Source organism: Pseudochaenichthys georgianus, chromosome 1 (assembly GCF_902827115.2).
Source record: "Pseudochaenichthys georgianus chromosome 1, fPseGeo1.2, whole genome shotgun sequence".
In the NCBI taxonomy this organism is placed as follows: domain Eukaryota; kingdom Metazoa; phylum Chordata; class Actinopteri; order Perciformes; family Channichthyidae; genus Pseudochaenichthys; species Pseudochaenichthys georgianus.
In genome coordinates, this window is record NC_047503.1 from 35,321,346 (window position 1) to 35,329,601 (window position 8,256).

An 8,256-nucleotide genomic window follows, 5' to 3' on the forward strand; every position below is an offset into this window, starting at 1 on the left:
CCAGCCATACCTTGGCGCTGCCACTGGTGGCACGTATGGGGCGGGCCATTCTGCACATGCGTTAAATGCGTTAAATATTTTAACGCAATTAATTCAAAAAATTAATTACCGCCGTTAACGCGATAATTTTGACAGCACTAATATATATATATTGCGACGATTCTCCATGTCGGCAGGCCACATCATGGAGACAGCCAGTCACCCTCTGTGAGGCAGAGTCAGACCCACATTTGCGCAGCGTTGCATTCACAATACATACGTATAAAAAAAGATCCTCAGGCCAGCAGGCCACTTAACAGGCCAGGCCATCGGGAAACCTCCCGATGGCCAGTCCGGGCCGCCATGACGTGCCGCCGGCGGCTGAGTACCGGCATTTTACTGAGTCCCGGGCACCTTGCCGGTACGAAGTGCCGGTACCACATGGGTAAACATTTGAAGTGCCGGTACTGCGTACCGGTGAGTACCGGCCCAATTCCAGCACTGCATCACACCGCAAAACCGGAAATGATCGGTCAGACCAAAAATATAACCACGTGACTGGTAGCTGGAGAGGTGCCAGTTCACCTCCTGGGCCCTGCTGAGGTGCCATTGAGCAAGGCGCCAAACCCCCAACTGGCCCCAGACCGACTGGCTGACTCTCCATGCGTGTGTGCACAGTATATACCTCTGTGTATAAAACAGAGTGGAAGCTGAATTTCAACTGAATCAATAAATGTTAATCTTCTTCTTAACAACAAATTACAGTAATTTAGTATTTTGATATGACCTCAGTATCATCATGACCACAAAGAGAACACATTAGACTAATTTTAAAACCTCAATGCTGACAATGCTTCAGAATCTTTTTAAAATATATTAATTGGTTTTGATGGTCTCAGTGGCCTTGGTCCTCGCTATTGAACAGATATGCTTTCAATTTACAAACCCTGGTGAACCCTCAGGTATTATACAGTAGTACTGGCCTTTTAAAGACATGTAAAGGTCCCCTATTATACTGTTTTTCATTAATATATTATAGGTCTCAGATATATAAAAAACCTGTCTCTGAAGTGGTTGGTTGGAAACACCAAACACATCACCCATTGTAGCATCCATAAACCCCTCTGTTTCAGCCCTGTTTCAAAAGTGCTGATTCTCTGTCTGTTACTTTAGATGAAAATAAGGAGCCACTCCCCACGCCCCTCTGGGAGATATTTGGTTAAAAATAACACAATGTTGCTCTAGGAGGAGATTCAGGTGACAAGGTGGGTCGGTGTTACCTTGGTTGGTGATTGGCTAATGGTTACACAAGACAAACAAATCGTTATGACATCATAAAGTGGCCAAAATCTGATCAGCACATTTTCAGACAGGTTTTTATATAAATGGATCAGGACAAAAAGAAAGAGAAACTTTTTTCCTGAAACGTTAAGAATCTCTTTACACAGAGGGGACACATGTTTATGTATAAAATACATGAAAACGTGGATTTCTTTTGGAACAATAGGTCCCCTTTAAAGTAAAAAAAAGGTTATTATTATTATTATGGCCTGCGACTGTCAGCTCATTGCACACCTTTTATTTGTTTATTTTGTATTTAATTTATTTTTAGTTAAAGTTTTATTCACTGTGTTAGTGTAAATATTTTTGTATTCCTGTGTTGAGTGAAATATTTTTGGTATTAGTGAATTATGTTGGTATTAGGTGTTGTTTTGTCCCCTTATTTACAATAATTCTATACAAATGGTTTTAATTATAAATATCACAAAGATAAGAGTGGTATTTATTAACCAATCAAGTTGGACGTGACATCAAGGTATTCACAATGACAACGAGAAAATAAATAGGACAAAGGCCTTCGTCAGGGGCCAATCTGATACCAACAAGTAAATAATTAACATCTTGATCATGTATTATGTGTCAACATATTCAACTCATCATCATGTATTCCCCTCCACATTTTATACTCTAATTTATCTCCCTACTATCTCCCATGTTATACATCTCCTTTTTCCTTTTTGGGAATTAAATAATAACAGCCATAAATGAGAATACATACTGGGCTCATCCTATAACAGTTATCTGTCAGTGGGCGGGCTGCAGAGAAAAGGAGGGGCAAACACATGTCACATGTCCGCAGCAAAGGCACAGGTGCTCAGCCCTCCTACTATTTGAACATACACAAACACTGCATGCAGTAGACACAGCAGACACGATGGCAGTGTTACTCGGTAGTTACTCTATTGCTTTATTTGGAACAAGCTTTGTCATTGCTACTCTGACTTACATCACCTACAGGCTGCTCAGTGATTACCTGCACAAATGGTTCACAATGAAGCCTATTCCAGAGTTGGAAGGAACATATCCGATCATTGGAAATGCACTAATATTCAAAAACAATCCAGGAGGTAAGACAAAAATCAACATGCTGCTACAGGAGGCTGCATATTTTTTTCATAGTAAAGTTAGTGTTTACTTGATGCTGTATAATTACTGTAAGTGTGTAATTGTATTTATTTTTTTCAGATTTCTTTGGTCAAATTCAGGATTTTGTCCAGGAGTTCAGGGATGCACCGCTATTTAAACTCTGGATTGGAACACTTCCATGTGTGATTTTGTTTCATGCTGAGAATGTTGAGGTACAGTGACTGACAACTCTACATTTAAACACCAAGTATGCACTCAGTGGGTGTATCTGTGAATGTCCACATGTATTTTCTTCTGAATATGTAGTCTCAGTAGTTGAATAAGAGTAAAACATGTGTGTGTCTTTTTTTTAATGCACATTCTGTGTAAAGCAATTATAGTCAAAGTGTTTGCAACAAATATATTAGCAAAACACCCACATATTGAAGCACTTTTGTTCATTATACACTCATTACATGAGGCAGAAGCATGCTACGTTGAAACTCAATCCAGCAAATCACCCTGAGAGTAGACCTTAACCTCGCACTCCCTATGATAACATGGTCTTTTGAATGTCATTGCACTTTTACACACTGCAGCCACTGCTACTGCTACATGATTGCAACTGTGCACGTCTGCAGATTTTGAATAACAACATTGCTGTTGCATTGGTTATTCTTTCTTACGTTTACATTTTGTTTTGCACTTGTTGCTTGCAGACCGTTCTGACCAATGCGGTTCATATGGAGAAATCCTATGGATATACCTTCCTTCACCCTTGGCTTGGAACTGGACTTCTTACTAGGTATCTTTCTCTGGCTCTTTCTGCTTGATATTACACGACTGTTGTGATGATGATCATAAAATAGCACACATCTGGCTTTAATACGTAAAAAGAAAAACAAAGTCCTAGCATAAAGAAAACTGGCTGGCTTTGAACAACAACAAAGACAACAACAATATCATCTCAATCATAACATAATAGGACCACGACTCCCAGATGCATACTATAGAATATAGAGTAAGTCCAGAGGTAGAAGAAGCAGTCAGATTGTTTACTAAAATAACATTTAAAGCAACTACTAACTAAATATGTAAAATAAAGGTAGTGGAGTAAAAAGTTCAACATTTCCCTCAAACTAGCATAATGTAAACATCCTTAAGTAAACTTCAAGTACCCAAATGTATTACTTAAGTACAGTAAATATATTTTGTTACATTACACCACTGACTAAGTCTAGGGTTACGTATTGTAACCCAGCTTCTATGAGTATAGGCGCAGCCCTCTAAGGCTATCGCTATTGGGTAAACCCCACTGCACGTGTGCAGCACTGACAGACTTATTCCACGCCCACCTACGACGTGGGCCCCACCTCCGGGCTCACTTCCGTATAAATAGGAAGTAGGCCCTACAATCCGCTCCCACAGCTTTTCTTCAGCTATTCGCGGCACCAGTGGGGCCCGAACCTTAGAGGGCTGCGCCTATACTCATAGAAGCTGGGTTACAATACGTAACCCTAGTTCTATTTCGTATAAGGCTTCGCCCTCTAAGGCTATCGCTATTGGGTTAAGGGCGAAGCAGGATGTAGTCTACGCCCCACTGGTTCCGTCCGTTACCAGAAGCACAAAACACACCTACTCAGTTAATAACCCATGTCCATTTCGCCGTGCGTAAATGGAGCATCACGTTCCCAGGGAATATAGCATTAAAAAATGAATATTTCCCCATCAAGGAACGAAGGTAGGCTTACTCGGGCTACCTGTCGTTTAAAAAGTAGAGTTTTTTTAAGTCTTACTTGTTAAAAACGATCAAGAGAGGGGAGCAACGGCCGCGTTCTACATGCCGACAGGCAGGAGAGAGGCCTGCAATTTGGAAAAACCCCGATATTCCTCAATCTGGCAGACTATTCAGTACTGAGTGTGTCAGAGAGGAATGGGAGACATCCCTCAAATAAAAACGAATAAACGAACAGGGTGAAGACCAAGATGCAGCAGTGCAAATGTCTTCCACTGTCATTCCTCCGACCAATGCCGTAGAAGTTGATATTCCTCTGGTGCTGTGCGCTTTAATGTTTTCCGGTGGATCCAACCCAGAGGAAACATACGCCTGTGACACCGCCTCACCCAGCCAGTGTGACAGGCGCTGTGCAGATAGAGGCTGCCCTAATGAGCGCTCTCTATAATGCACAAACAGACGCTGGGATTTGCGTAACGCAGCCGTGCGTGTAACATAGCATGCCAGCGCGCGCACGGGACAGAGGAGATGAGATGTGGCTTCCTCCTCTGATGTGTGAGGCGGAGGAAAGAAGCCCTCCAACGTTATCACTCTCGATCTGAACGAGTTTGTGATCACCTTCGGCATAAACGCCGGGTTCGGGCGTAACACAGCTGAGCTACCATCTCCTTGGATCTGGAGACATGAAGGAGCCACAGAGAGAGCAGACAAATCACTCACCCTTTTAGCTGACGTCAGAGCCAGGAGCAGCGCTACCTTGGCTGACAGAAACTTCAGGGGAACTTGATCCAGTGGTTCAAAAGGGGCTTTACTTAGTGCGCACAGCACTACAGCCAAATCCCATTGAGGCGCTAAAGCGCGTGGTACCGGTCTGAGTCTCTGTACTCCTCGTAGGAAACGTTTTGTCAGCGGGTGACTAAACACCGTGCTGACCCCAAACCCTACATGGCATGACGAGATGGCAGCCGCATACGTTTTTATCGTGCTATGGGCCAATTTCCTGTCCAGCAACAGCTGGAGAAATGACAGCACGAGAGGCAGGGGACACGCCACGGGGTCCACGCCTTTTCCTACACACCACCGTTGGAATGCCGTCCATTTGGTTGTGTATAACGCCCTGGTGGACGCGGCTCTGGACCCCTGAATAGTCCTCACAACATCTTGAGAGAGGCCGAGCCCCTCTAAGTGTTCCCGTTCAGGGGCCATGCCCACAAACGTTGGCCTAATACTGGGTGACCGCTGATTGCTCCCTCCACCTGGGAGAGAGCATCCCTCCGCCACGGAATTTCCCACGGTCTCCCTGACAGCATCCGCCGTATAAAGGGAAACCAGGACGCTCCCGTGCGTTCCGGGGCTATTAAAACCGCTACCAGTCGCTCCTCCTGCACTCGGTCCAGGAACCGAGGGATCAGAGGGACTGGTGGGAAAGCGTACAGTAACACCCTGGGCCAAGGTCTGTGTGCGAACGCGTCCACCCCCAGAGGGGGGTGATCCTGCCTTCTCAGGGAGAACCAGAGAGCACACTGCGCGTTCCCGCGAGCAGCGAACAGATCCACCTCTGCTGTCCCGAACCTGCTCCACACTTGGGAGACCAGCTCGGGGTGGAGGCTCCAGTCCCCTTGTCGAGGACCTCCTCTGGACATGAGATCTGCCCCTCTGTTCAGCTCGCCGGGAATATACACTGCTCTGATCGAGATCATGTGTGTGCGCGCCCAGCACAACAGCCGCCTGGCTGTGTCCAGCAGCTGCGCTGATCGTACACCTCCCTGACGATTTATGTAGGCTGCCGCCGTTTTGTTGTCTGTCCGAATCAACACATGATGATTCCACAGCAACGGGGCAAAGTGCTGAATTACTCTCCATACGGCGAGTAATTCCAGCGTGTTTATATGAAGGGACATGTGAGGCGGCCACTGTCCCCCCACTGCCTGCGACATGCATGTTCCTCCCCACCCTGAGAGCGATGCGTCTGTAAACACCGAGGTGTGTGACGTCACTCTGCCGAGGGGAACCCCCACCGACAGGATGTGGGGATTTTTCCAGTAGGTCAGATCTAACCCTACGGATGGAGGAACGCACACCATGCGTCTCCTCTGACGCACAGGGTCGATGCGCAGGCGAATGAACCACCTCTGAAGTCTCCTCATGTAAAGGAGACCCAGGGGGATCACCACGTGACCAGCTGACATCATGCCCAACAGCTGCATCACGGAAAGGGCTGTCACCACCCTGCCGGGTGTGACGCGCCTGAGGAGAGCTGTCAGATTCTCCACTCTCCGCTGTGAGAGTCGTGCTCTCATGCGGGCTGAGTTGAATTCCATCCCCAAATACATGATGATCTGGGATGGAAGAGGACAGTTCTTTTCCCAATTGATTATGAAACCCAGGCTTGACAGGTGAGATACGAGCTGTACCGTCTGTAAAGCAGCTTCCTCTATGGAGCGAGCCAGCAACAGCAGGTCGTCCAGATAAAATAACACTCTCATCCCTCCTCTGCGTAGCGGCTCCAGCGCCGTCTCTACACACTTTGAAAAAGTGCGTGGAGCCAGGGAATATCCGAACGGCAGTCGATTGAACTGGTACGATATTCCCTGGAATGAAAAACGCAGGAATTTCCTGTGTTTTGGGATGATGGTTATATGGAAGTAAGCATCCTTCAGGTCTATAGAGGTGCACCAATCTCCCTGGTGAACACACTCCATTACCTGTTTGATTGTTTGATTGTCAGCATGTGAAACGGTCTTTTCCGTATCACTCTGTTGAATGCTGACAGATCTAGGATGGGTCTCATCCCCCCGGCCTTTTTCGGGATAAGAAAATAACGGGATTAAAACCCCCGATTTTCTTCCCCCTGAGGAACCCTGGAAATCGCACTTTTTACCAGGAGTTCCTGCAGCTCCGTCTGGAGCGCCAGGCACTGTTCTTGGGATGACAGAAGTGTTTCCTGAATCCCATTGAACTGCGGGGGGGGGGAGGCAAATTGCAGAGAGTACCCTCTGCTGATCAGCCTGCTCATCCATCCGTCCATTAAACGGCTCCACTCTGAGCATCGCTCTTTTGTTGTGCTGTGGTAGTCATGGTGACTAGCCATGCCAGAGCCCTTGCCGCCGTTGCTCGTGACGCAACCCAAGGGGGGCCCCACCCTAAAGGGCTGTAAAGGGGTCTCCACACGCTGCATCACACCCCGACTCTCATCCTGTCTCTGTTTATGAGAAGGCTCATAAACAGGACCCTGAGGCGGGTTTATGCTCCAACTTGTGGAGGTGTGTGCAGTGCTTTTCACCTCCTGCGTAACAGCCGTGCTAGGCTTAATACGACTGTGTGTAGGCACAACTGAGACAGAGGAAAAATCGCGCTGCTTGTTACCCGTAAGGATAGAAGCGGCCGATTTAAATGTCAAGCTCTGCTGTCTTATAACCGACTGGTTAAATACCGCAGGCTTATACAGCGAGCCTAGCTAACCGTTCGATTAGAAACAGCTGGCTCCACCAGCGAGTCCCTCTGTCTATTAACCGACCGGTTAACAGCAGATGGATTATGCAACAAGTCCCGCTGCTTTTTAATCAATAGATTAATAGCAACCGGCCTGACTAGTGTGGGGGATACGTGAGACACAGATGCTACAGACACACTGTTGAGATTTGAATTATTTTTATTGACCAATCTCTCTTCCCACATAACCCCCCCAAAGAGTCATCTTCTGTTCTGCTTCCTCGGAGGTTCTCTCGGAGGAGCAGACCAGGAGCGGGGGTTCTTCCTTCCCCTCCGACTCGCCGCCTGCAGATCCTGTCTCTGCGGCGAAGGAGCGGAGACCTGGGACGGAGCCCCTGCCGCTGCTGAAGGGCGGTGCTGACGCCGTTGCTGCTGTCGCCGCTGCCCACTCTGCCCCCGTTGAGACTGTAGCGGGGGCTGCGGATGCTGTCGTTGCTGACGCTGCTGTCGCTGCAGACGTTTGTCTTGTAGCCAGCTAGCATGACGCCTTATGTCGTCTGCTTGCTCTGAAGCAGACTTCATACCTTCCACCATGGCATGGAACTGTGGTCCAAATAGTCCGTCCGGACTAATTGGAGCCTCCAGAAGGTCTTTTCCTGCACCCTCCGGTATATTCCCCTGCTGTAGCCAGAGATACCGGTGGA

The 8,256-nt window shown here is 47.3% G+C and overlaps 1 long non-coding RNA gene across 1 annotated transcript; it reads left to right on the plus strand.

The window, feature by feature from the left end:
• Nucleotides 1–2,173: 2,173 nt before the first annotated feature.
• LOC117440356 (uncharacterized) lies at nucleotides 2,174–3,190 on the plus strand. The gene is made up of 3 exons (XR_004551252.2): nucleotides 2,174–2,387; nucleotides 2,506–2,618; nucleotides 3,105–3,190. It is a non-coding gene; the product is annotated as an uncharacterized lncRNA (long non-coding RNA).
• The last annotated feature ends 5,066 nt before the right edge of the window (nucleotides 3,191–8,256 follow it).